Raw genomic sequence first — 27,383 nt, 5'->3', positions numbered from 1 at the left:
ACCTGAAATAGTAATACTTAGATAGCTTTCCTCTTGCCATTATAATGCCCTTAATATTATAGTTAGCCTTTGTATTTTTGAGACGTGTATGATTTTGCATTTTTTGGCATTAAATGTTGCCATGTTCTTGACCATTCCTCTAGTCCAGGGGCGGAACTGCCAGAGACAACGGAGTCAGTTGCCGCCGGGCTCCAGCCCTAAAGGGGCTTCCTCCATTGCCCTCCGGCTGTTACGTGCCCTTCCTACTAAATAGACAAAGGCGCTACCAGCAGGGTCTCGCAGTTTGTACATTCCATGCCGTAACACCCTTCTTTCCACCTTTTTCAAGACCCAGCCCAGCAGCCTCGCCGCTGCCACCACCGCTAGCTGCAGCACTGCCAGCGGTGGGGTGCCCCTGCTTCTTCTCACACCACAGATAGCTGGGCAGCACTGCAACTGCCTGCCTGATTGCTCCGCCCCCTTCCGGCTCCCAAGCACCTCTGCTGCCCAGTGATCCAGGAGCCTGCTGCTAGGAAGAAGTGGCCGAGCTTCAGCAAGCGAGTCTGGACACTGGCGGAGGAAGCCATGATAACCAGATAATGGGGAGTGGAGAGCCAGTTCCAAGGTAATACTTTATACAGCTGGTTGAGATCCTGGTCGGTGGATATGGATTCCAAGAAAACCCTGGAGGTGCTTCCTTTCAAGGGAGACACTCTCTTTGGAGAAGACCTCAATAAGATTGTAGCTGATCTGGCTACTGCTAAAACAGCTTGCCTACCTAGTATGATTCCTACCACGCAGAAGGCTAAAAGTACTTTCCCTTGGCCCTTTCATCCTCAAGGTAAAGCGTACCCAAGGTCAGGCATACCCAAAGCAAGCTCATGCTTCCAGACCTGCCAAGCCCAGACTGAAGCAAGCCTGGGCTGCCCATCAGCCTGCTTCCAAAACAGACAAGCCTGCCGCATGACGGTGCAGGCCTCCCTCTGGGGGATCCCAGGGTGGGGGGCCCGACTTCTAGGTTTGGCATAATTCTAAGCTAGAGAATTCTGTTTGGAGCTCACCTTGTACTTTGTGAAGAAATAATCAGCATTGTGGCTGAGCAGATACATGTAGTGTGTGGCTGCAAACTGCATGGATCTGCTGCGTTGTAATGCTGATACTTTTTTTTTCAAAGTACCAATAGCTTTATATAATGTTCACAATTTTTACGCAGGATCAAATAGCTCAATAGGTAGGGGGTTTGATTAGAATTCAACAGGTTATAGGTTTGAATCCTGGGTATGGTAGTTTGAGATGTGTTATTTAATAAAGTATGTTGTTCTGACTGCTGGCATCCTATCACCTGGGATATCATACTAAATAAATGGAGTTGATCAATTTTTTTTTAATTTTTTTTTAAACTAGGGACAATTTCCAGATACTTTTCTTTATAACTGAGATTGCCCCCTGGAACTTCACATCAGTTGACAACTATGCATGAGTGGGCAGTGCTTGCTCTGGATCTGCCCACCCATTTATGTGCCGTCATAAAAGAAAGCACAACTGACAGTTATCCTGGGCGTACACTACACAATTATCTGTTAGGCTATCTATCCAGTCTGGATGGATGGAATGAAAATCTGGTAATGTATAGGAGCAAATGTCAATTAACCATTTGCTCCCAAACACTAGAAAAGTGGTCAAAAATGGTCATTACACAAATTGGTTAAACCCAAAATTTAACCAATTTGTTTAGGGGACCATTTTTGTCCATTTTCTAGTGTTTGAGAGTAAATCGTTGATGGTCATTTGCTCACATAGATAACCGGATTTCTATTCCAACCAGCCAGTGTTGGAGATATGGTCTGCCAGATTACATAATGCATACCAGAGCCATAACTAGACTTTTTGGTGCCCTGTGACAGATAATTATATGCCCCCCCCCCTCCCCATTTTTGCAATATGGACAAAAGGCGCATGCCTTGTGGGGAAGGGGCATAACAAGATTGGTCTCAGAGAAAGCACATGAGATATGAAGATATATCTAGTATACTTGACACTCAATGGTTTGTGGTATTGCCGGGGTGCCCTCCTTAAATGCATATACAGTCACACATGGCGTGTTTGTGCAAATGGCATATCAGCAGTCAGCACTAACTGGTGACATGCCATTTGTACAAGTAAGCCATGTGTGACTAATATATAAACATACTTTATTAAATAACACCTCAAGCTATCATACCCAGGATTCAAACCTATAACCTGTTGAATTCTAATCAAATACCCTACCCATTGAGCTACTTGATCCTGCATCTATTCTAACCTCCAAAAACAGATTCAGTTGCATTTTCCAGCGTGTTTTGTTTGCGCCTTTGCAAATGTCTTACATCGACAAACTTATTTAGTACTATTTTGCAAATAGGGTTACATTGTCGCAACATTGTGTTCCCTAATTGCTTGATTTTTTTAAATGCAACAATTGATAAAGACACCTGATAATTGCTCTGTGGCGTCTTATTTTGTGTCTACTTCTTATCTACATTTAATTCCCTACCTCTAATCAAGGCATTTTTAAATGCTGGGGGCTGCCAGGACGTGAGGCCTACCTAGACTTTAGATCTGAATTTGAATGTACTTGTGAACTAACTTAATTTCCTACTTCTAAATTCATTCCTAAATTCACTACTTACATTAATCCTGTAGTTGGGCATTTTGAGCCTTCAATTGTGGGCATTGTTTTGTGTCCAGACCAGCAGCTGGTGGTGTGCATTTGCTGGAAAGGCATCGAAGACCTCCGATATGCTGCATCTCCTGATGTGTGTCTCCCTCAAGTGGCTGTCAGCAAATGCATGCTAGACACCCCATTCCAAGCTGATTGTGACATCACGGAACATGCATCATAGAACAGGCATGCTAGAATATGGGTCTTCAACCTGCGACCCTCCAGCTGCTGTGGAACTACATATACCAGCACGCCCTGCCTCAGTTTTAGCATACCTTAATAGCAAAACTGTGGCAGGGCATGCTGGGATGTGTAGTTTCACAGCAGCTGGAGGGCCACAGGATGAAGACCCATGTGCTAGAGCCAAGCCGCAGCTACATTGAATGCTAGCAAGCTGAATGTTTAAATCATTTTTGTTCCGCAGCATTCCAATGCGGAAGATTCCATGGAACCAGAGATTATTCCATTGAGAAGGACATGCTGCCTGGATGACTGCACTGTGCAAATTAAATCACGGAGCCAGTTGGCTTGTGGGTGGCTCTGGTGACTGGGTGGTTGGGTGGGCGGTGTGTCGGAGGTGAAGCACATGCAAATGTATGTGTATCATCCAGCTAGTGAGAGTGAAAACTCATGCAGGAGTGTGCCTGCTTGTCAGTGGGTTATGCACCTTGCCAGGCGTCAAATCTACATGGAGCAGCTGGAGGGGACAAGAGCAGGTTTGCAAAATATAGATAGAAGAGCATATATGCTGGCGCATTCTCCATGATTGTGTCAGCTTATGTTTTGGTGCACTGCACTTTCCTTCACTAAGTTTTAGCCATTTTGGTTAAACGCAAGTGTAGTGGCTTCTCGCCCTTTTGGCTGTGATCTTGTATCGTGGTTGAAGAGTCTGCTGGAGGGATTGTTTTCTTCATTGGCGAGAGACTGAAGATATTCCAGGATGGAAGGCTTGGGAACACTATCCGTTTTTCAGTTGTGGAAGAGTTGAAAGACCGGATTGGACTACATTCTATAGTAAAGGATATCTTTGTATTTATTAATCCTCCCTTTATATGTGTCTGTCTTTCAATAAAGCTTTGGGCTTGTGATTCCCTCACCCTCTTACACTCCACACCCATAGCCTTATTAACTGTTGTATTATTGTATTGTTTAAATGTATAGTGCAGTTCATGATTTATAGTGTAGGCTGGCCTGTGCTGTAGTTCTTGAACTGTACTATACCGACAGCATTTGTATTGTGTTTTGGCTGTGCTGCAACACGGTACTTATGTGTGTAATGTTTATGTATGTTTTTTTGCTTCTTTATGTCAATAAAGACTGCTTTTTCAATCCAATATCTGAAAACAATTAATGTTTATCTTTGATGGCAATAGAAGTGGTATGATATTTGCTGCTTTTGAAAGGCAATATCTGATATGTCCCCTATCTGGGAACCATATATTAAATGGCTTTTCTGAAAAGGGAGATGGGAGAAGAGCTTTCAGTACTTGTAGGACCGATGCTCATTTCCTATTCTAGCCTCCAAAAACAGATTCAGTTGCATTTTCCAGCGTGTTTTGGATGCGCCTTTGCAAATGTCTTACATCGACAAACTTATTTAGTACTATTTTGCAAATAGGGTTACATTGTTGCAACATTGTGTTCCCTAATTGCTTGATTTTTTAAATGCAACAATTGATAAAGACACCTGATAACTGCTCTGTGGAGTCTTATTTTGTGTCTACTTCTTATCTACATTTAATTCTCTACCTCTAATCAAGGCATTTTTAAATGCTGGGGGCTGCCAGGACGTGAGGCCTACCTAGACTTTAGATCTGAATTTGAATGTACTTGTGAACTAACTTAATTTCCTACTTCTAAATTCATTCCTAAATTCACTACTTACATGAATCCTGTAGTTGGGCATTTTGGGACTTCGATTGTGGGCATTGTTTTGTGTCCAGACCAGCAGCAGGTGGTGTGCATTTGCTGGAAAGGCATCGAAGACCTCCGATATGCTGCATCTCCTGATGTGTGTCTCCCTCAAGTGTCTGTCAGCAAATGCCTGCTAGACACCCCATTCCAAGCTGATTGTGACATCACGGTACATGCATCATAGAACAGGCATGCTAGAACATGGGTCTTCAACCTGCGACCCTCCAGCTGCTGTGGAACTACACATCCCAGCATGCCCTGCCTCAGTTTTAGCATACCTTAATAGCAAAACTGTGGCAGGGCATGCTGGGATGTGTAGTTTCACAGCAGCTGGAGGGCCACAGGATGAAGACCCATGTGCTAAAGCCAAGCCGCAGGTACATTGAATGCTAGCAAGCTGAATATTTAAATCCTTTTTGTTCCGCAGCATTCCAATGTGGAAGATTCCATGGAACCAGAGATCCTTCCATTGAGAAGGACATGCTGCCTGGATGACTACACTGTGCAAATTAAATCACGGAGCCAGTTGGTTTGTGGGTGGCTCTGGTGACTGGGTGGTTGGGTGGGTGGTGTGTCGGAGGTGGAGCACATGCAAATGATTGCGTATCATCCAGCTAGTGAGAGAGAAAACTCATGCAGGAGTGTGCCTGCTTGTCAGTGGGTTATGCACCTTGCCAGACGTCAAATCTACATAGAGCAGCTGGAGGGGACAAGAGCAGGTTTGCAAAATATAGATAGAAGAGCATATATGCTGGCACATTCTCCATGATTGTGACAGCTTATGTTTTGGTGCACTGCACTTTCCTCCACTAAGTTTTAGCCATTTTTGTTAAGCTCAAGTGTAGTTGCTTCTCTGCCTTTTGGCTGTGATCTTGTATCGTGGTTGAAGGGTCTGCTGGAGGGAGGGATTGTTTTCTTCATTGGCGAAAGACCAAAGATATTCCAGGATGGAAGGCTTGGGAACACTATCCGTTTTTCAGTTGTGGAAGAGCACAGAGGTCGGATTGGACTACATTCTATAGTAAAGGATACCTTTCTATTTATTGCCCCTCCCCTTATATGTGTCTGTGTTACAATAAAGCTTCGGTCTTGTGATTCCCTCACCCTCTTACACTCCACACACATAGCCTTATTAACTGTTGTATTATTGTATAGTTTAAATGTATAGTGCAGTTCATGATTTATAGTGTAGGCCATAGTTGCCAATTCAGTTTATAACAAGCGGAATTGGGCTTGTTTTTTCTTCTGGTTGCTTATTTTTTGGGGTGGTTGCTTGTTGCTTGTTTTTGGGCTTATAATTTTTTTTGCTGCTTGTTTTTGGGCTTCTTTTGTTTTTAGGTATCACTGATACCGACTTCCAGAGATAATTAGTCATTCATCCATATAACACAGATCCTCACACAGACATACTGTAGGTGAGACGTTGTGGATGAATAGAGTCTTAAAGAAATGATGAGTCATTCATTATGTCTATTGTTGCCGACTGCCGGTTGTGTGTATTCAGTAGGGCTAATTTGTTTTTAACAATGACAACAACAAAGACACTGACCAGACACACAACAGTGAAGCAATTTAGGACCACTTTATGTGGTATTCTTTATGTCAGATATGGTTTAAGACGCTTGGGTATTTGTTGCAAGGATTTTTAAACCAACTACCAATATGCTTCAGCGCTTCAACTCAGGAATATATAACATGGAAGCTTCTATAGACGATGGAGACAGCTCAGATGAATTTGCTTATATCCATTTTACATAAAACCTTTGTAATTCAGTGTGCTATGTACTTTACCTCGCAGTATGCCATCTGCAATGCACTTTACTTCACACAGTGTGCCATGCACTTTACCTCACACAGTGGGGGTCATTCCGAGTTCACTCGCTAGCTGCTTTTAGCAGCATTGCACACGCTAGACCGCCGCCCTCTGGGAGTGTATCTTCGCTTAGCAGAATTGCGAACGAAAGATTAGCAGAATTGCGAATAAATAATTATTTTCAGTTTCTGAGTAGCTCGAGACTTACTCCTACACTGCGATCAGCTCAGCCCGTTTCGTTCCTGGTTTGAAGTCACAAACACGCCCTGCGTTCGGACAGCCACTCCCCCGTTTCTCCAGACACTCCTGCGTTTTATCCTGCACACTCCCAGAAAACGGTAAATTTCCGCCCAGAAACACCCACTTCCTGTCAATCACACTCCGATCACTTCAATGATGAAAATTCTTCGTTCGGACGTGAGTAAATCTACTAAGTTTTGTTCTAAATTACTTAGCGCATGCGCACTGCGTACCATACGCATGCGCATTTTTGCCTTAATCGTTCCGTTGCAAAAATCGGCAACGAGCGAACAACTCGGAATGACCCCCAGTGTGCTATCTGCAATACACTATACTTCACACAGTGTGCCATGCACTTTACCTCACATAGTATGCCATCTGCAATGCACTTTACTTCACACAGTGTACCATGCACTTTACCTCACAGTGTGCCATCTGCAATGCACTTTACCTCTCAGTAATTCCTTTGTTATTTATTGAATTGAGTTACTATTTAATATTTATATATGCATTTATTATTTTGAATTGTCTTAATAATCTTTTGTTTTGTTACCTTGATTTGGCCTCTTAATTTATTTAATAGAAGTACAAAGTTGGATGTTGTAAGATTATTTGTTTTATCTTTCCATAGAATAAATATTTCACAGTGAATACAAATGACCACAGATACAGTATATACAGTTGGCAATTTTCACTTGAGATTTTTCTTTAGAGGAAACATGAAAGCATAGTATCTTAAATTCACAACTCTAACTATAATATTTATAAAAATTCCAGTATTCTTTAAAAGCCAGTTTTGTGCTGATAAATATCATTGTAAAGACCTTAAAGGCAGATTATATAAATAATTATATGTATTTTAATAAGACAAACAATAATGTCTGTTTTTATATATATATATATATATATATATAAAAAAACAACAACCTTGAGTTGGGCTTTTTTTGGGGCTTTTTAGGATTGGTTTGGGCTTGTTTTGGGCTTATTTTTCAGTCATCGGTTGCTTGTTTTCCATTTCAGAGTTGGCAACACTGGTGTAGGCTTGCCTGTGCTGTAGTTCTTGAACTGTACTATACCGACAGCATTTGTATTGTGTTTTGGCTGTGCTGCGTGTTGCACACAGTACTTATGTGTGTAATGTTTATGTATGTTTTTTTGCTTCTTTATGTCAATAAAGACTGCTTTTTCAATCCAATATCTGAAAACAATCAATGTTTATCTTTGATGGCAATAGAAGTGGTATGATATTTGCTGTTTTGAAAGGCAATATCTGATATGTCCCCTATCTGGGAACCATATATTAAATGGCTTTTCAGAAAAGGAAGATGGTAGAAGAGCTTTCAGTACTCGTTGGACCGATGCACATTTCCTATTCTAGCCTCCAAAAACAGATTCAGTTGCATTTTCCAGTGTGTTTTAAATGCGCCTTTGCAAATGTCTTACATCGACAAACTTATTTAGTACTATTTTGCAAATAGGGTTACATTGTTGCAACATTGTGTTCCCTAATTGCTTGATTTTTTAAATGCAACAATTGATAAAGACACCTGATAACTGCTCTGTGGAGTCTTATTTTGCGTCTACTTCTTATCTACATTTAATTCCCTACCTCTAATCAAGGCATTTTTAAATGCTGGGGGCTGCCAGGACGTGAGGCCTACCTAGACTTTAGATCTGAATTTGAATGTACTTGTGTACTAACTTAATTTCCTACTTCTAAATTCATTCCTAAATTCACTACTTACATGAATCCTGTAGTTGGGCATTTTGGGACTTCGATTGTGGGCATTGTTTTGTGTCCAGACCAGCAGCAGGTGGTGTGCATTTGCTGGAAAGGCATCGAAGACCTCCGATATGCTGCATCTCCTGATGTGTGTCTCCCTCAAGTGGCTGTCAGCAAATGCCTGCTAGATACCCCATTCCAAGCTGATTGTGACTTCACGGAACATGCATCATAGAACAGGCATGCTAGAACATGGGTCTTCAACCTGCGACCCTCCAGCTGCTGTGGAACTACACATCCCAGCATGCCCTGCCTCAGTTTTAGCATACCTTAATAGCAAAACTGTGGCAGGGCATGCTGGGATGTGTAGTTTCACAGCAGCTGGAGGGCCACAGGATGAAGACCCATGTGCTAGAGCCAAGCCGCAGGTACATTGAATGCTAGCAAGCTGAATGTTTAAATCCTTTTTGTTCCGCAGCATTCCAATGCGGAAGATTCCATGGAACCAGAGATTATTCCATTGAGAAGGACATGCTGCCTGGATGACTGCACTGTGCAAATTAAGTTACGGAGCCAGTTGGCTTGTGGGTAGCTCTGGTGACTGGGTGGTTGGGTGGGCGGTGTGTCGGAGGTGGAGCACATGCAAATGAATGTGTATCATCCAGCTAGTGAGAGTGAAAACTCATGCAGGAGTGTGCCTGCTTGTCAGTGGGTTATGCACCTTGCCAGATGTCAAATCTACATGGAGCAGCTGGAGGGGACAAGAGCAGGTTTGCAAAATATAGATAGAAGAGCATATATGCTGGCGCATTCTCCATGATTGTGTCAGCTTATGTTTTGGTGCACTGCACTTTCCTCCACTAAGTTTTAGCTGTTTTGGTTAAACGCAAGTGTAGTTGCTTCTCGCCCTTTTGGCTGTGATCTTGTATCGTGGTTGAAGAGTCTGCTGGAGGGATTGTTTTCTTCATTGGCGAGAGACTGAAGATATTCCAGGATGGAAGGCTTGGGAACACTATCCGTTTTTAAGTTGTGGAAGAGTTGAAAGACCGGATTGGACTACATTCTATAGTAAAGGATATCTTTGTATTTATTAATCCTCCCTTTATATGTGTCTGTCTTTCAATAAAGCTTCGGGCTTGTGATTCCCTCACCCTCTTACACTCCACACCCATAGCCTTATTAACTGTTGTATTATTGTATTGTTTAAATGTATAGTGCAGTTCATGATTTATAGTGTAGGCTGGCCTGTGCTGTAGTTCTTGAACTGTACTATACCGACAGCATTTGTATTGTGTTTTATCTGTGCTGCAACACAGTACTTATGTGTGTAATGTTTATGTATGTTTTTTTGCTTCTTTATGTCAATAAAGACTGCTTTTTCAATCCAATATCTGAAAACAATCAATGTTTATCTTTGATGGCAATAGAAGTGGTATGATATTTGCTGTTTTGAAAGGCAATATCTGATATGTCCCCTATCTGGGAACCATATATTAAATGGCTTTTCAGAAAAGGGAGATGGTAGAAGAGCTTTCAGTACTTGTAGGACCGATGCACATTTCCTATTCTAGCCTCCAAAAACAGATTCAGTTGCATTTTCCAGCGTGTTTTGGATGCGCCTTTGCAAATGTCTTACATTGACAAACTTATTTAGTACTATTTTGCAAATAGGGTTACATTGTTGCAACATTGTGTTCCCTAATTGCTTGATTTTTTAAATGCAACAATTGATAAAGACACCTGATAACTGCTCTGTGGAGTCTTATTTTGTGTCTACTTTTTATCTACATTTAATTCTCTACCTCTAATCAAGGCATTTATAAGTGCTGGGGGCTGCCAGGACGTGAGGCCTACCTAGACTTTAGATCTGAATTTGAATGTACTTGTGAACTAACTTCATTTCCTACTTCTAAATTCATTCCTAAATTCACTACTTACATGAATCCTGTAGTTGGGCATTTTGGGACTTCGATTGTGGGCATTGTTTTGTGTCCAGACCAGCAGCAGGTGGTGTGCATTTGCTGGAAAGGCATCGAAGACCTCCGATATGCTGCATCTCCTGATGTGTGTCTCCCTCAAGTGGCTGTCAGCAAATGCCTGCTAGACACCCCATTCCAAGCTGATTGTGACACCACGGTACATGCATCATAGAACAGGCATGCTAGAACATGGGTCTTCAACCTGCGACCCTCCAGCTGCTGTGGAACTACACATCCCAGCATGCCCTGCCTCAGTTTTAGCATACCTTAATAGCAAAACTGTGGCAGGGCATGCTGGGATGTGTAGTTTCACAGCAGCTGGAGGGCAACAGGATGAAGACCCATGTGCTAAAGCCAAGCCGCAGGTACATTGAATGCTAGCAAGCTGAATATTTAAATCCTTTTTATTCCGCAGCATTCCAATGTGGAAGATTCCATGGAACCAGAGATCCTTCCATTGAGAAGGACATGCTGCCTGGATGACTACACTGTGCAAATTAAATCAAGGAGCCAGTTGGCTTGTGGGTGGCTCTGGTCACTGGGTGGTTGGGTGGGTGGTGTGTCGGAGGTGGAGCACATGCAAATGATTGTGTATCATCCAGCTAGTGAGAGAGAAAACTCATGCAGGAGTGTGCCTGCTTGTCAGTGGGTTATGCACCTTTCCAGACGTCAAATCTACATGGAGCAGCTGGAGAGGACAAGAGCAGGTTTGCAAAATATAGACAGAAGAGCTCTCCAGCCTAGTTTGCTGTCTGTTTCCACTTCTCTTTTCTTGAGCCGCTCCCTTCTATGCCCTTGCGCACTATCCTGACTTCTCCCATCTGCTTACTTTGTGCCTTCCAACGCACAATGCGAACTACAGGTAGTGCTGCGGGGCCCACACCCTTTTACTTGCCATACAGAGCAGCTCTGGAGCTGTTACAGTGCCCAGCTTCTGCAAGAAATCAGCTTGAATGCTTCAGGGGCTGGGGCATAGCCAACATGAGCCCCACACCGAAGGAGGGTGGAGGTGTTTAATGCGAACTAGGGGTCATCCAAGCGCCGCAAAAGGCCGCCATGCCCTGCACGCCCCTTTTCTCTTTTCATATGCAGACGAGGGTTGAAGCCAAATTTGACCCACTGCTTGGATGACATCACCATATGCAAATCCATCTGCTGCAGGCCTTCCCCCAGGAATGCTTGCACTAGTTGTTGCATTTGGTTTGTTGTTTGGGGGTGCTTCAGTATTAGGCAGCCTTCTGCCCTCCCATGTTCATCTGAAAATATGTGTTCTCCCTGCAGTTGTTGTCCCCAGATGAGAGTTCCCTTGTGCTGCCTCAGTTGAATCTTCTTTACTTGACAGAGATGTGCCTGAGCAGCGGCCCTCCCCAGCCCTATCCCAAATCATACTTATTTTGCATAGGAGATACCATGGTCATGAAGATCGTTCTCCCAGGGTGAGGTTCATTCATTGCATTCTGGGTATGCTGACCCCTGTGATTTCCCCAAATGTGGGAAACTTGACTGCATTATTTGTGGTAGTGGGGGACTGTGTTTGTGCTTTCCTCTGGTCAGCTCTGGTAAAAGTCAGATTTCTTTATCTCAGATCTTCCTCTAGCCTTGTTCTTCTTTCGAGAGTACCCTTGTGCTGCCTCAGTTGGATCTCCTTTACTTGACAGGGGGGTGCCCAAGCAGCGACCCTCCCCAGCTCTAGCCCAACTCCTACTTACCTGCCAGGTGAGATACTATGATCATGAAGGTGCTTCTCCCAGGGCAAGGCTCACCCATTGCACTCTGGGTGTGCTGCCCCTGTGATTTCCCCAAATATGGGAAACTTGACTGCATAATTTGTGTTTCCACTGGTCGGCTTTTATATAATTCAGATCTCTTTGTCTCAGGTCTCTCTCCAGCCTAGTTTGCAGTCTGTTTCCACTTCTTCTTTTTTTGAGCCCCTCCCTTCTATACCCTTGTGCACTATCCTGACTTCTCCTCCTGTCTGCTTACTTTGTGCCTTCCAATGCACAATGCAAACTACAGGTAGTGCTGCAGGGCCCACAAACTTTTACTTGCATTACAGAGCAGCTCTGGAGCTGTTACAGTGCCAAGCTGCTGCAAGAAATCAGCTTGAATGCTTCAGGGGCTGGGGCATTGCCAACATGAGCCCCACACCGAAGGAGGGTGGGGGTGTTTAATGCGAACTAAGGGTCATCCAAGCGCCGCAAAAGGCCGCCATTCCCTGCATACCCCTTTTCTCTTTTCATATGCAGATGAGGGTTCCAGCCAACTTTGGCCCACTGCTTGGATGACATCACTGTATGCAAATCCGTCTTCTGCTGACCTTCCCCCAGGAATGCTTGTACTAGTTGTTGCATTTGGTTTGTTGTTTGGGGGTGCTTCAGTATTAGGCAGCCTTCTGCCCTCCCATGTTCATCTGAAAATATGTGTTCTCCCTGCAGTTGTTGTCCCCAGATGAGAGTTCCCTTGTGCTGCCTCAGTTGAATCTCCTTTACTTGACAGAGATGTGCCTGAGCAGCGGCCCTCCCCAGCCCTATCCCAAATCATACTTATTTTGCATAGGAGATATCATGGTAATGAAGACTGTTATCCCAGGGTGAGGTTCATTCATTGCATTTTGGGTATGCTGACCCCTGTGATTTCCCCAAATGTGGGAAACTCGACTTCATTATTTGTGGTAGTGGGGGACTGTGTTTGTGCTTTCCTCTGGTCAGCTCTGGTAAAAGTCAGATTTATTTGTCTCAGATCTTCCTCTAGCCTTGTTCTTCTTTCGAGAGTTCCCTTGTGCTGACTCACTTGGATCTCCTTCACTTGACAGGGAAGTGCCCGAGCAGTGACCCTACCCAGCTCTAGCCCAACTCCTACTTACCTGCCAGGTGAGATACTATGATCATGAAGGTGCTTCTCCCAGGGCAAGGCTCACCCATTGCACTCTGGGTGTGCTGCTCTTGCGATTTCCCCAAATGTGGGAAACTTGACTGCATAATTTGTGTTTCCCCTGGTCGGCTCTCGTATAATTCAGATCTCTTTGTCTCAGGTCTCTCTCCAGCCTAGTTTGCTGTCTGTTTCCACTTCTCTTTTCTTGAGCCGCTCCCTTCTATGCCCTTGCGCACTATTATGACCTCTCCTGTCTGCTTACTTTGTGCCTTCCAACGTCAATGCAAACTACAGGTAGTGCTGCAGGGCCCTCACCCTTTTACATGCTTTACAGAGCAGCTCTGGAGCTGTTACAGTGCCCAGCTGCTGCAAGAAATCAGCTTGAATGCTTCAGGGGCTGGGGCATAGCCAACATGAGCCCCACACCGAAGGAGGGTGGAGGTGTTTAATGTGAATTAGGGGTCATCCAAGCGCCGCAAAAGGCCGCCATGCCCAGCACATACCTTTTTTCTTTTCATATGCAGACGAGGGTTGAAGCCAACTTTGACCCACTGCTTGGATGACATCACCATATGCAAATCCATCTGCTGCAGGCCTTCCCCCAGGAATGCTTGCACTAGTTGTTGCATTTGGTTTATTGTTTGGGGGTGCTTCAGTATTAGGCAGCCTTCTGCCCTCCCATGTTCATCTGAAAATATGTGTTCTCCCTGCAGTTGTTGTCCCCAGATGAGAGTTCCCTTGTGCTGCCTCAGTTGAATCTCCTTTACTTGACAGAGATGTGCCTGAGCAGCGGCCCTCCCCAGCTCTATCCCAAATCATACTTATTTTGCATAGGAGATACCATGCTCATGAAGATTGTTCTCCCAGGTTGAGGTTCATTCATTGCATTCTGGGTATGCTGACCCCTGTGATTTCCCCAAATGTGGGAAACTTGACTGCATTATTTGTGGTAGTGGGGGACTGTGTTTGTGCTTTCCTCTGGTCAGCTCTGGTAAAAGTCAGATTTCTTTGTCTCAGATCTTCCTCTAGCCTTGTTCTTCTTTCGAGAGTTCCCTTGTGCTGCCTCAGTTGGATCTCCTTCACTTGACAGGGGGGTGCCCGAGCTGCGACCCTCCCCAGCTCTAGCCCAACTCCTACTTACCTGCCAGGTGAGATACTATGATCATGTAGGTGCTTCTCCCAGGGCAAGGCTCACCCATTGCACTCTGGGTGTGCTGCCCCTGTGATTTCCCCAAATGTGGGAAACTTGACTGCATAATTTGTGTTTCCCCTGGTCGGCTCTCGTATAATTCAGATCTCTTTGTCTCAGGTCTCTCTCCAGCCTAGTTTGCTGTCTGTTTCCACTTCTCTTTTCTTGAGCCGCTCCCTTCTATGCCCTTGCGCACTATTCTGACCTCTCCTGTCTGTATACTTTGTGCCTTCCAACGCACAATGCAAACTACAGGTAGTGCTGCAGAGCCCACACCCTTTTACATGCTTTACAGAGCAGCTCTGGAGCTGTTACAGTGCCCAGCTGCTGCAAGAAATCAGCTTGAATGCTTCAGGGGCTGGGGCATAGCCATCATGAGCCCCACACCGAAGGAGGGTGGAGATGTTTAATGCGAATTAGGGGTCATCCAAGCGCCGCAAAAGGCCGCCATTCCCTGCACATCCCTTTTTTCTTTTCATATGCAGACGAGGGTTGAAGCCAACTTTGACCCACTGCTTGGATGACATCACCATATGCAAATCCATCTGCTGCAGGCCTTCCCCAGGAATGCTTGCACTAGTTGTTGCATTTGGTTTGTTGTTTGGGGGTGCTTCAGTATTAGGCAGCCTTCTGCCCTCCCATGTTCATCTGAAAATATGTGTTCTCCCTGCAGTTGTTGTCCCAAGATGAGAGTTCCCTTGTGCTGCCTCAGTTGAATCGCCTTTACTTGACAGAGATGTGCCTGAGCAGCGGCCCTCCCCAGCCCTATCCCAAATCATACTTATTTTGCATAGGAGATACCATGGTCATGAAGATTGTTCTCCCATGGTGAGGTTCATTCATTGCATTCTGTTTATGCTGACCCCTGTGATTTCCCCAAATGTTGGAAACTCGACTGCATTATTTGTGGTAGTGGGGGGCTGTGTTTGTGCTTTCCTCTGGTCAGCTCTGGTAAAAGTCAGATTTCTTTGTCTCAGATCTTCCTCTAGCCTTGTTCTTCTTTCGAGAGTTCCCTTGTGCTGCCTCAGTTGGATCTCCTTCACTTGACAGGGGGGTGCCCGAGCAGCGACCCTCCCCAGCTCTAGCCCAACTCCTACTTACCTGCCAGGTGAGATCCTATGATCATGTAGGTGCTTCTCCCAGGGCAAGGCTCACCCATCGCACTCTGGGTGTGCTGCCCCTGTGATTTCCCCAAATGTGGGAAACTTGACTGCATAATTTGTGTTTCCCCTGGTCGGCTCTCGTATAATTCAGATGTATTTGTCTCAGGTCTCTCTCCAGCCTAGTTTGCTGTCTGTTTCCACTTCTCTTTTCTTGTGCCGCTCCCTTCTATGCCCTTGCGCACTATCCTGACTTCTCCCGTCTGCTAACTTTGTGCCTTCCAACGCACAATGCGAACTACAGGTAGTGCTGCATGGCCCACACCCTTTTACTTGCCTTACAGAGCAGCTCTGGAGCTGTTACAGTGCCCAGCTGCTGCAAGAAATCAGCTTGAATGCTTCAGGGGCTGGGGCATAGCCAACATGAGCCCCACACCGAAGGAGGGTGGAGGTGTTTAATGCGAACTAGGGGTCATCCAAGCGCCGCAAAAGGCCGCCATGCCCTGCACGCCCCTCTTCTCTATTCATATGCAGATGAGTGTTGAAGCCAACTTTGACCCACTGCTTGGATGACATCACCATATGCAAATCCATCTGCTGCAGGCCTTCCCCCAGGAATGCTAGCACTAGTTGTTGCATTTGGTTTGTTGTTTGGGGGTGCTTCAGTATTAGGCAGCCTTCTGCCCTCCCATGTTCATCTGAAAATATGTGTTCTCCCTGCAGTTGTTGTCCCCCGATGAGAGTTCCCTTGTGCTGCCTCAGTTGAATCTCCTTTACTTGACAGAGATGTGCCTGAGCAGCGGCCCTCCCCAGCTCTATCCCAAATCATACTTATTTTGCATAGGAGATACCATGGTCATGAAGATTGTTTTCCCAGGGTGAGGTTCATTCATTGCATTCTGGGTATGCTGACCCCTGTGATTTCCCCAAATGTGGGAAACTGGACTGCATTATTTGTGGTAGTGAGGGACTGTGTTTGTGCTTTCCTCTGGTCAGCTCTGGTAAAAGTCAGATTTCTTTGTCTCAGATCTTCCTCTAGCCTTGTTCTTCTTTTGAGAGTTCCCTTGTGCTGCCTCAGTTGGATCTCCTTCACTTGACAGGGGGGTGCCCGAGCAGCGACCCTCCCCAGCTCTAGCCCAGCTCCTACTTACCTGCCAGGTGAGATACTATGATCATGAAGGTGCTTCTCCCAGGGCAAGGCTCACCCATTGCACTCTGGGTGTGCTACTCCTGCGGTTTCCCCAAATGTTGGACACTTGACTGCATAATTTGTGTTTCACCTGGTCGGCTCTCGTATAATTCAGATCTCTTTGTCTCAGGTCTCTCTCCAGCCTAATTTGCAGTCTGTTTCCACTTCTCTTTTCTTGAGTTGCTCCCTTCTATGCCCTTGCGCACTATCCTGACTTCTCCCGTCTGCTTACTTTGTGCCTTCCAACACACAATGCAAACTACAGGTAGTGCTGCAGGGCCCACACCCTTTTACTTGCCTTACAGAGCAGCTCTGGAGCTGTTACAGTGCCCAGCTGCTGCAAGAAATCAGCTTGAATGCTTCAGGGGCTGGGGCATAGCCATCATGAGCCCCACACCGAAGGAGGGTGGAGGTGTTTAATGCGAACTAGGGGTCATCCAAGCACCGCAAAAGGCCGCCATGCCCTGCATGCCAATTTTATCTTTTCATATGCAGACGAGGGTTGAAGCCAACTTTGACCCACTGTTTGGATGACATCACCATATGCAAATCCATATGCTGCAGGCCTTCCCCCAGGAATGCTTGCACTAGTTGTTGCATTTGGTTTGTTGTTTGGGGGTGCTTCAGTATTAGGCAGCCTTCTGCCCTCCCATGTTCATCTGAGAATATGTGTACCTCCTGCAGTTGTTGTCCCCAGATGAGAGTTCCCTTGTGCTGCCTCAGTTGAATCTCCTTTACTTGACAGAGATGTGCCTGAGCAGCGGCCCTCTCCAGCCCTATCCCAAATCATACTTATTTTGCATAGGAGATACCATGGTCATGAAGATTGTTCTCCCAGGGTGAGGTTCATTCATTGCATTCTGGGTATGCTGACCCCTGTTATTTTCCCAAATGTGGTAAACTTGACAGCATTATTTGTGGTAGTGGGGGACTGTGTTTGTGCTTTCCTCTGGTCAGCTCTGGTAAAAGTCAGATTTCTTTGTCTCAGATCTTCCTCTAGCCTTGTTCTTCTTTCGAGAGTTCCCTTGTGCTGCCTCAGTTGGATCTCCTTCACTTGACAGGGGGGTGCCCGAGCAGCGACCCTCCCCAGCTCTAGCCCAACTCCTACTTACCTGCTAGGTGAGATACTATGATCATGAAGGTGCTTCTCCCAGGGCAAGGCTCACCAATTGCACTCTGGGTGTGCTGCTCCTGCGATATCCCCAAATGTGGGAAACTTGACTGCATAATTTGTGTTTCCCCTGGTCGGCTCTCGTATAATTCAGATCTCTTTGTCTCATGTCTTTCTCCAGCCTAGTTTGCTGTCTGTTTACACTTCTCTTTTCTTGAGCCACTCCCTTCTATGCCCTTGCGCACTATCTTGACTTCTCCCGTCTGCTTACTTTGTGCCTTCCAACGCACAATGCGAACTACAGGTAGTGCTGCAGGGCCCACACCCTTTTAGTTGCCTTACAGAGCAGCTCTGGAGCTATTACAGTGCCCAGCTGCTGCAAGTAATCAGCTTTTTACACTTTCTCTTGGTTCTATATATATATTTTTTTATTTTTATTTTATTTTTTCCCCCTCCTTCTCCCAAAAGGCCCCCCTCCCTCCCCCCCCTCCCTGTTTTAAATTTTAAAATCTTTAAATATTTAAATCTTCGAATCCTTAAATTGTCTGTTTAATATTTATTTTTTCTTCAATTCTTTTTGTTGTTTAAACAGCAATGTAGTTATTCCAGGGGTTAAAATAATGAAATATAGAAATAATATTAACAAAAATTAAAGGTAAAAATGAATTGATAGAATGATCCCATTAAAAGTAAATAAATAATATGGATGTTAAGCTGAGCGGGTTGGATTCGAACATGGGACTAGCTGCATAGAGTGCATTTGATGTTTCCCCTGCGCCACAAGAACTGCTTTAGTAGTGGCATGGATTTATGTTACCCTAAAAGGTTTTATATAAGTAAATGGGGATCCTTAGTGCTGAGTCTCTGAATTATGTATATGTGATTATAGATATGAGGTATTGATTGAAAGATTATAGGTTAATCTGTATATAGATTATATATTTTCTGTTATTTTTTAAACCACCTTGTTGCTTATTTTATTATTATTTTTAATCACCATGTTGCTTATTTTTATATTATGAAATGCCTTTATATGTGCAATTGCAATTAGAAAGTTGTTCCATATGTGAGTCATTACATGTATGCATCCAATTAGTACATGTATGTATCCAATCAACTAATTAGTAATGCTATTGGTCCGGTGCATTTTAAAAAGAGCCTGCTAGGCTGCTGATGTATCCTCTGACGAAACCGCTCTTGGATAACAGCGGAGAAACGCGTAAGAAAGGTGATTACCGGACACTCTGATTGCTGAGATATAAGCCCGTTCATGAACGAGCTACATCACGGCGGACGTCTGATGTAAAGACAGCGGTGAAGGGGAAAAAGCAATTTGAGACCGAGCAAAAGGAGGTCTCTACCCCACGGCAGGGAGAAATATCCCGACCGCGAGTGCCAATAAGATCCAGCCACGGTTAACGGGGGTCGTAGCATACCGCTGTGTTTCACCAACCATCACAGCGCTCTCCCCCTGTTTTCTTTCATTACTCACGTGAGTTACATATGAACTTTAACTGCAGTAAATAATAAGAATTTACTTACCGATAATTCTATTTCTCATAGTCCGTAGTGGATGCTGGGGACTCCGTAAGGACCATGGGGAATAGCGGCTCCGCAGGAGACTGGGCACATCTAAAGAAAGCTTTAGGACTATGTGGTGTGCACTGGCTCCTCCCCCTATGACCCTCCTCCAAGCCTCAGTTAGGATACTTTGCCCGGACGAGCGTACACAATAAGGAAGGATTTTGAATCCCGGGTAAGACTCATACCAGCCACACCAATCACACCGTACAACCTGAGATCTGAACCCAGTTAACAGCATGATAACAGAGGAGCCTCTGAAAAGATGGCTCCCAACAATAATAACCCGATTTTTGTAACAATAACTATGTACAAGTATTGCAGACAATCCGCACTTGGGATGGGCGCCCAGCATCCACTACGGACTATGAGAAATAGAATTATCGGTAAGTAAATTCTTATTTTCTCTGACGTCCTAAGTGGATGCTGGGGACTCCGTAAGGACCATGGGGATTATACCAAAGCTCCCAAACGGGCGGGAGAGTGCGGATGACTCTGCAGCACCGAATGAGAGAACTCCAGGTCCTCCTCAGCCAGGGTATCAAATTTGTAGAATTTAGCAAACGTGTTTGCCCCTGACCAAGTAGCTGCTCGGCAAAGTTGTAAAGCCGAGACCCCTCGGGCAGCCGCCCAAGATGAGCCCACTTTCCTTGTGGAACGGGCTTTTACAGATTTTAGCTGTGGCAGGCCTGCCACAGAATGTGCAAGCTGAATTGTACTACAAATCCAACGAGCAATAGTCTGCTTAGAAGCAGGAGCACCCAGCTTGTTGGGTGCATACAGGATAAACAGCGAGTCAGATTTCCTGACTCCAGCCGTCCTGGAAACATATTTTCAGGGCCCTGACAACATCCAGCAACTTGGATTCCTCCAAGTCCCTAGTAGCCGCAGGCACCACAATAGGTTGGTTCAGGTGAAAACGCTGGAACCACCTTAGGGAGAAACTGAGGACGAGTCCTCAATTCCGCCCTGTCCGAATGGAAAATCAGATAAGGGCTTTTACAGGATAAAGCCGCCAATTCTGACACGCGCCTGGCCCAGGCCAGGGCCAACAGCATGACCACTTTCCATGTGAGATATTTTAACTCCACAGATTTAAGTGGTTCAAACCAATGTGACTTTTGGAACCCAAACTACATTGAGATCCCAAATTGCCACTGGAGGCACAAAAGGAGGCTGTATATGCAGTACCCCTTTTACAAACGTCTAAACTTCAGGGACTGAAGCTAGTTCTTTTTTGGAAGAAAATTGACAGGGCCGAAATCTGAACCTTAATGGACCCCAATTTCAGGCCCATAGACACTCCTGTTTGCAGGAAATGTAGGAATCGACCCAGTTGAATTTCCTCCATCGGGCCTTACTGGCCTCGCACTACGCAACATATTTTCGCCAATTGCGGTGATAATGTTTTTGCGGTTACATCCTTCCTGGCTTTAGATCAGGATATGGATGACTTCATCCGGAATGCCTTTTTTCCTTCAGGATCCGGTGTTCAACCGGCATGCCGTCAAACGCAGCCGCGGTAAGTCTTGGAACAGACAGGGTCCTTGCTGGAGCAGGTCCCTTCTTAGAGGTAGAGGCCACGGATCCTCCGTGAGCATCTCTTGAAGTTCCGGTTACCAAGTCCTTCTTGGCCAATCCGGAGCCACGAATATAGTGCTTTCTCCTCTCCATCTTATCAATCTCAGTACCTTGGGTATGAGAGGCAGAGGAGGGAACACATACACTGACTGGTACACCCACGGTGTTACCAGAGCGTCTACAACTATTGCCTGAGGGTCTCTTGACCTGGCGCAATACCTGTCGAGTTTTTTAATCATGTGGACGACTTCTGGGTGAAGTCCCCACTCTCCCGGGTGGAGGTCGTGCTGAGGAAGTCTGCTTCCCAGTTGTCCACTCCCGGAATGAATACTGTTGACAGTGCTATCACATGATTTTCCGCCCAGCGAAGAATCCCTGCAGCTTCTGCCATTGCCCTCCTGCTTCTTGTGCCACCCTGTCTGTTTACGTGGGTGACTGCCATGATGTTGTCCGACTGGATCAACACCGGCTGACCTTGAAGCAGAGGTCTTGCTAAGCTTAGAGCATTGTAAATGGCCCTTAGCTTCAGGATATTTATGTGAAGTGATGTATCCAGGCTTGACCCTAAGCCCTGGATATTCCTTCCCTGTGTGACTGCTCACCAGCCTCGCAGGCTGGCATCCGTGGTCACCAGGACCCAGTTCTGAATGCCGAATCTGCGGCCCTCTAGAAGATGAGCACTCTGCAACCACCACAGGATGGATACCCTTGTCCTTGGTGACAGGGTTATCCGCTGATGCATCTGAAAATGCGACCCGGACCATTTGTCCAGTAGGTTCCACTGGAAAGTTCTTGCGTGGAATCTAACGAATGGGATTGCTTCGTAGGAAGCCACCATTTTTACCCAGAACCCTTGTGCATTGATGCACTGAGACTTGGTTCGGTTTTAGGAGGTTCCTGACTAGCTCGGATAACTCCCTGGCTTTCTCTTCCGGGAGAAACACCTTTTTTCTGGACTGTGTCCAGGAACATCCCTAGGAAACAGAAGACAAGTCGTCGGAACCAGCTGCGATTTTGGAATATTGAGAATCCAATCGTGCTGCCGCAACACTACCTGAGATAGTGCTACACCGACTTCCAACTGTTCCCTGGATCTTACCCTTATCAGGGAATCGTCCAAGTAAGGGATAACTAAAATTCCCTTCCTTCGAAGGGATATCATTTCGGCCATTACCTTGGTAAAGACCCGGGGTGCCGTAGACCATCCCTACGGCAGCGTCTGAACTGATAGTGACAGTTCTGTACCATAACCTGAGGTACCCTTGGTGAGAAGGGTAAATTTTGACATGAAGGTAAGCATCCTTGATGTCCCGAGACATCATGTAGTCCCCTTCTTCCAGGTTCGCAATCACTGCTCTGAGTGACTCAATCTTGAATTTGAACCTCTGTATGTAAGTGTTCAAAGATTTTAGATTTTAGATTTAGAATCGGTCTCACCGAGCCGTCTGGCTTCGGTACCACAATAGTGTGGAATAATACCCCGTTCCCTGTTGCAGGAGGGGTACCTTGATTATCACCTGCTGGGAATACAGCTTGTGAATGGCTTCCAAAACTGCCTCCCTGTCAGAGGGAGACGTCGGTAAAGCCGACTTTTGGAAACGGCGAGGGGGAGACGTCTCGAATTCCAATATGTACCCTTGAGATATTACCTGAAGGATCCAGGGGTCTACTTGCGAGTGAGCCCACTGCGCACTGAAATTCATTGAGAACGGGCCCCCACCGTGCCTGAGCTTGTAAGGCCCTAGCGTCATACTGAGGGCTTGGCAGAGGCGGGAAAGGGTTTCTGTTCCTGGGAACTGGCTAATCTCTTCAGCCTTTTTCCTCTCCCTCTGTCACGAGCAGAAAAGAGGAACCTTTTGTCCGCTTGCCAACAAAGGACTGCGCCTGATAATACGGCGTCTTATTTTGAGAGGCGACCTGGGGTACAAACGTGGATTTCCCAGTTGTTGCCGTGGCCACCAGGTCTAAAATACCGACCCCAAATGTCCCCTTTCAAAGGCAATACTTCCAAATGCCGTTTGGAATCCGCATCACCTGACCATTTTACTGGTAGAATTGGACAACGCACTTATACTTGATGCCAGTCGGCAAATATTCCGCTGTGCATCATGCATATATAGAAATGCATCTTTTAAATGCTCTATAGGCAATAATATACTATCCTTATCTAGGATATCAATATTTCCAGTCAGGGAATCCGACCATGCCAACCCAGCACTGCACCTCCAGGCTGAGGCGATTGCTGGTCGCAGTATAACACCAGTATGTGTGTGAATACATTTTTGGATACCCTCCTGCTTTCTATCAGCAGGATCCTTAAGGGCGGCCATCTCATGAGAGGGTAGAGCCCTTGTTCTTACAAGCGTGTGAGCGCCTTATCCCCCCTAGGGGGTGTTTCCCAACGCACCCTAACCTCTGGCGGGAAAGGGTATACAGCCAATACTTTTTAAGAAATTATCAATTGTTATCGGGGGGAAACCCACGCATCATCACACACCTCATTTTATTTCTCAGATTCAGGAAAACTACAGGTAGTTTTTCCCTCACCGAACATAATACCCCTTTTTGGTGGTACTCGTATTATCAGAAATGTATAAAACATTTTCCATTGTCTCAATCATGTAACGTGTGGCCCTACTGGAAATCACGGTTGTCTCTTCACCGTCGACACAGGAGTCAGTATCCGTGTCGGCGTCTGTATCTGCCATCTGAGGTAACGGGCGCTTTAGAGCCCCTGACGGCCTATGAGACGTCTGGACAGGCACAAGCTGAGTAGCCGGCTGTCTCATGTCAACCACTGTTTTTTTTTTTGTTTTTTTATACAGAGCTGACACTGTCATGTAATTTTCAACAGTACATCCACTCAGGTGTCGACCCCCTAGGTGGTGACATCACTGTTACAGACACTCTGCTCCGTCTCCACATAATTTTTCTCCTCATACATGTCGACACAAACGTACCGACACACAGCACACACACAGGGAATGCTCTGATAGAGGACAGGACCCCACTAGCCCTTTGGGGAGACAGAGGGAGAGTATGCCAGCACACACCAGAGCGCTATATATATATATACAGGGATAACCTTATATAAGTGTTTTTCCCCTTATAGCTTCTGTATGTTTTAATACTGCGCCTAATTAGTGCCCCCCTCTCTTTTTTTAACCCTTTCTGTAGTGTAGTGACTGCAGGGAAGAGCCAGGGAGCTTCCGTCCAACTGAGCTGTGAGGGAAAATGGCGCCAGTGTGCTGAGGAGATAGTCTTCGCCCCCTTTTCGGCGGCCTTATCTCCCGTTTTTCTGTATATTCTGGCAGGGGTTAAATGCATCCATATAGCCCAGGAGCTATATGTGATGTATTTTTTGCCATGTAAGGTATTTTTATCATGTTTTATTGCGTCTCAGGGCGCCCCCCCCAGCGCCCTGCACCCTCAGTGACCGGAGTATGAAGTGTGCTGAGAGCAATGGCGCACAGCTGTGCGCTACCTTATTGAAGACAGGAACGTCTTCTGCCGCCGATTTTTCCGGACCTCTTCGCTCTTCTGGCTCTGTAAGGGGGCCGGCGGCGAGGCTCCGGGACCCATCCAGGCTGGGCCTGTGATCGTCCCTCTGGAGCTAATGTCCAGTAGCCAAGAAGCCCAATCCACTCTGCACGCAGGTGAGTTCGCTTCTTCTCCCCTTAGTCCCTCGATGCAGTGAGCCTGTTGCCAGCAGGTCTCACTGAAAATAACAAACCTAAACTAAAACTTTCACTAAGAAGCTCAGGAGAGCCCCTAGTGTGCACCCTTCTCGTCGGGCACAGAAATCTAACTGAGGCTTGGAGGAGGGTCATAGGGGGAGGAGCCAGTGCACACCACATAGTCCTAAAGCTTTCTTTAGATGTGCCCAGTCTCCTGCGGAGCCGCTATTCCCCATGGTCCTTACGGAGTCCCCAGCATCCACTTAGGACGTTAGAGAAAAGAGGCGTTGGTTACAACTGTTGCTGTTCATCCACAAGAAGGAATTTAATGTATCAATTACAATTGGAAAGTAACGTGTAACCCTGATTTAGGGTTTAAACAACACTTATACTGAGGTAGTTATAATATGGTGACTAAAATGGAGTATAAGCATATATATTATTCATATAAAAGTTAATGGATGTTGTAATACTGTATGCATGTTGTGAGGTAAATAATACAGTTCACATATATGTAATTGTATGTACATTGATGTAAATGTAGTGGTGAATACAATGAAGGCTTATTTTATGGTTTCACAGTGTATCTAAAGGGTTAATGTCCTTGTGCTCCTAACTGTCAATCACCTAGTGAGGTGATTGCCAGTGGGCGGGGCATCACCTCAGAGTGGGTCATGTGACTACTAGAGAGGAGTGGAGAGGTGCTGTGAGTGTAGCTGAGAGAGAGACTGCATATCCCTTGGTGAGAGGACATAGTTTTTTGCTGCTCCGGCCGTCGCCCGCATTAGAGCTGAGCGGTATACATTGCGGCGGCCGGAGGGGGCTTAGTGTGTGAAGCCAGAACAGGGCTTCCTTACTGTAAAGGTGGTGACAGCAGCATTGAGACTCAGAACTGTTCATAGAACCCAAGATCAGCGCTAGTCAACTCACCCAGCAGTATTGGAAGGGCACATCTGTGACAGGGACACAGAGAGGGTTCCTTCCTACCTATTACCGGCACAGACTCTGACAGCCACAACAAAGAAGCCAGGACCAGCAGCAGAGGCTCCATTCTGTGTGGCTGTAAGTGTAAGGGAGGAGTCGGGGGAGCATCCTGCAGCAGCATCACTAGATGGTAGAAGTGTGAGTGCATAATCCAGCCATTTATATTACCCCTACACTAAGCACAGCAAGCCATAGGTGACTATTGTACATAGTCAATTTCATATTGGGACTAAGTACTCCAGGGCTAGGCCGCAATAATGGCTATTAAGCAGGAGGATAGTAATGGGTCACAGTAGTCAGAGTGACCTATAATTACAGTTCCATGTATGGCTTAATCATAGTGCTAAGGAGAAGGTAGAAAGCACTGGGTATATATATGTAACAGGAGGAGTGGAGTGAAACTTGAACTGTTTAACGCTTCATAAATAGTTTTAAAACTCCCCCATATATCAGCATCACATCAGTCAAAGGAGAGCCAGAGACATTGTTCCGCAGCGCTAAATAGAAAGTAACACCCTAAAGCTGCCACCTAATGTGTGTATTTATGCCCCTGAATTAGCAGAATTAGAGTCAAGGACATTAAAGGTAGCCATACTACAGTGACATTGGATGGATGTTAAAGCCTCTTAGCCACAAAGGATTAGAATATCATCCCGATTCAAGGACTAGCTTGTGGCACTTTAATACAACTGTGTTATATGTATATTCGTGAACCCGTAAGAAGGACTGACACGTAAGAGACTATTAGTTATAAAGTTAAAGGATTTGAGCTCGCTGTGACTATGATAAGAGAAACCATCTCTTGCAGATATATTTAATATAGACTCATCCTAAGAGACAACAATAATTTGAGGCATACAGGAATCGAAAAGCTATATATGCTCTGAAATATAGAAAGCATCAGCTACTTCAAATGGACACAAGGACGCAGCATAACAAAGGTTTATCATACCAGCTTCTTAGGAGTTTAGTTTAATACTGGACAACTACAGTAACATTTTTACTGAGGAAAGGATACAGATTCCTTGGTAATCAACTGTTGATGTTACTATCTATGAGCTAAATAGATACTTTCTGTTATCTGCCAAGGAGGAACTATAAGTAACCTTATAGGAGAAAGTAATCGCTACCATAAGTAGACTGAGCCAAACATCTTTCTCTTTAACTGAAGGGAAAACTGATAGTTGATACTAAAACATAGTGTCAGACATTCTGTATTAACTGCTGTTATTTTTAGGAAGTTTATGGGCCCTTATAGTGCACTATCATATTAAGAGTACCCGGGTCACTCTAACACCTAAGGGTGTCTTGAAAAGAAAAAGGATTTGTTGTATTGCATGCAGGTACTGTGTATAGGCCTAATTGACAGGCTGTTAGCATGGATTAATGACTTAAAGGGGAATGTGTAATTGATGAAATGTTAATGTATACTTAATCCATTTGGTACTGGTCATTAAAGTGTTATACTTTCCATGTGTGTCTGGTCCGTCTGGAAGTTGATCTGAAGATCCTGGAAGAAAGAGACAGGTATATTAGATAATATATCTATGATATAAGGGAATCATCCCCTAAGGATAGAGATCAGGCTTACTCAAGCAAGCCTTAACGGTAGTTAAATACTACACATAGCTTGAGTGGAGGCACAGCTATTAGGTAACCATCCCTTAATAGAATACATAGACAGCTCTCGTTCAAGGTAATGAGGGTAGGGTTACATTTGGAGGCACCGCGTGAGATAGAAGTTACACTCA

The 27,383-nt window shown here is 45.4% G+C and overlaps 12 non-coding genes across 12 annotated transcripts; all 12 read left to right on the top strand.

Annotated features, from left to right (window-relative positions):
• Window positions 1-11,734: 11,734 nt before the first annotated feature.
• On the top strand, window positions 11,735-11,898 carry LOC135021117 (U1 spliceosomal RNA). Its single transcript, XR_010218432.1, has one exon. It is a non-coding gene; the product is annotated as a U1 spliceosomal RNA (small nuclear RNA).
• Window positions 11,899-12,050: 152 nt separating this feature from the next.
• On the top strand, window positions 12,051-12,213 carry LOC135021079 (U1 spliceosomal RNA). Its single transcript, XR_010218396.1, has one exon. It is a non-coding gene; the product is annotated as a U1 spliceosomal RNA (small nuclear RNA).
• A 675-nt stretch (window positions 12,214-12,888) lies between these two features.
• On the top strand, window positions 12,889-13,052 carry LOC135021051 (U1 spliceosomal RNA). Its single transcript, XR_010218371.1, has one exon. It is a non-coding gene; the product is annotated as a U1 spliceosomal RNA (small nuclear RNA).
• A 152-nt stretch (window positions 13,053-13,204) lies between these two features.
• Window positions 13,205-13,367, top strand: LOC135021069 (U1 spliceosomal RNA). Its single transcript, XR_010218386.1, has one exon. It is a non-coding gene; the product is annotated as a U1 spliceosomal RNA (small nuclear RNA).
• Window positions 13,368-14,037: 670 nt separating this feature from the next.
• Window positions 14,038-14,201, top strand: LOC135021145 (U1 spliceosomal RNA). Its single transcript, XR_010218459.1, has one exon. It is a non-coding gene; the product is annotated as a U1 spliceosomal RNA (small nuclear RNA).
• A 152-nt stretch (window positions 14,202-14,353) lies between these two features.
• LOC135021081 (U1 spliceosomal RNA) lies at window positions 14,354-14,516 on the top strand. The gene has a single exon (XR_010218398.1). It is a non-coding gene; the product is annotated as a U1 spliceosomal RNA (small nuclear RNA).
• Window positions 14,517-15,186: 670 nt separating this feature from the next.
• LOC135021046 (U1 spliceosomal RNA) lies at window positions 15,187-15,350 on the top strand. Its single transcript, XR_010218366.1, has one exon. It is a non-coding gene; the product is annotated as a U1 spliceosomal RNA (small nuclear RNA).
• A 152-nt stretch (window positions 15,351-15,502) lies between these two features.
• LOC135021097 (U1 spliceosomal RNA) lies at window positions 15,503-15,665 on the top strand. Its single transcript, XR_010218412.1, has one exon. It is a non-coding gene; the product is annotated as a U1 spliceosomal RNA (small nuclear RNA).
• Window positions 15,666-16,336: 671 nt separating this feature from the next.
• LOC135021042 (U1 spliceosomal RNA) lies at window positions 16,337-16,500 on the top strand. The gene has a single exon (XR_010218362.1). It is a non-coding gene; the product is annotated as a U1 spliceosomal RNA (small nuclear RNA).
• A 152-nt stretch (window positions 16,501-16,652) lies between these two features.
• LOC135021090 (U1 spliceosomal RNA) lies at window positions 16,653-16,815 on the top strand. Its single transcript, XR_010218407.1, has one exon. It is a non-coding gene; the product is annotated as a U1 spliceosomal RNA (small nuclear RNA).
• Window positions 16,816-17,486: 671 nt separating this feature from the next.
• On the top strand, window positions 17,487-17,650 carry LOC135021038 (U1 spliceosomal RNA). Its single transcript, XR_010218359.1, has one exon. It is a non-coding gene; the product is annotated as a U1 spliceosomal RNA (small nuclear RNA).
• A 152-nt stretch (window positions 17,651-17,802) lies between these two features.
• LOC135021100 (U1 spliceosomal RNA) lies at window positions 17,803-17,965 on the top strand. Its single transcript, XR_010218415.1, has one exon. It is a non-coding gene; the product is annotated as a U1 spliceosomal RNA (small nuclear RNA).
• Window positions 17,966-27,383: the final 9,418 nt, after the last annotated feature.

The sequence above is a fragment of the Pseudophryne corroboree genome, unplaced genomic scaffold, assembly GCF_028390025.1.
Source record: "Pseudophryne corroboree isolate aPseCor3 unplaced genomic scaffold, aPseCor3.hap2 scaffold_367, whole genome shotgun sequence".
Taxonomy (NCBI): Eukaryota; Metazoa; Chordata; class Amphibia; order Anura; family Myobatrachidae; genus Pseudophryne; species Pseudophryne corroboree.
This window is presented reverse-complemented; position numbering and strand designations above follow the sequence as displayed.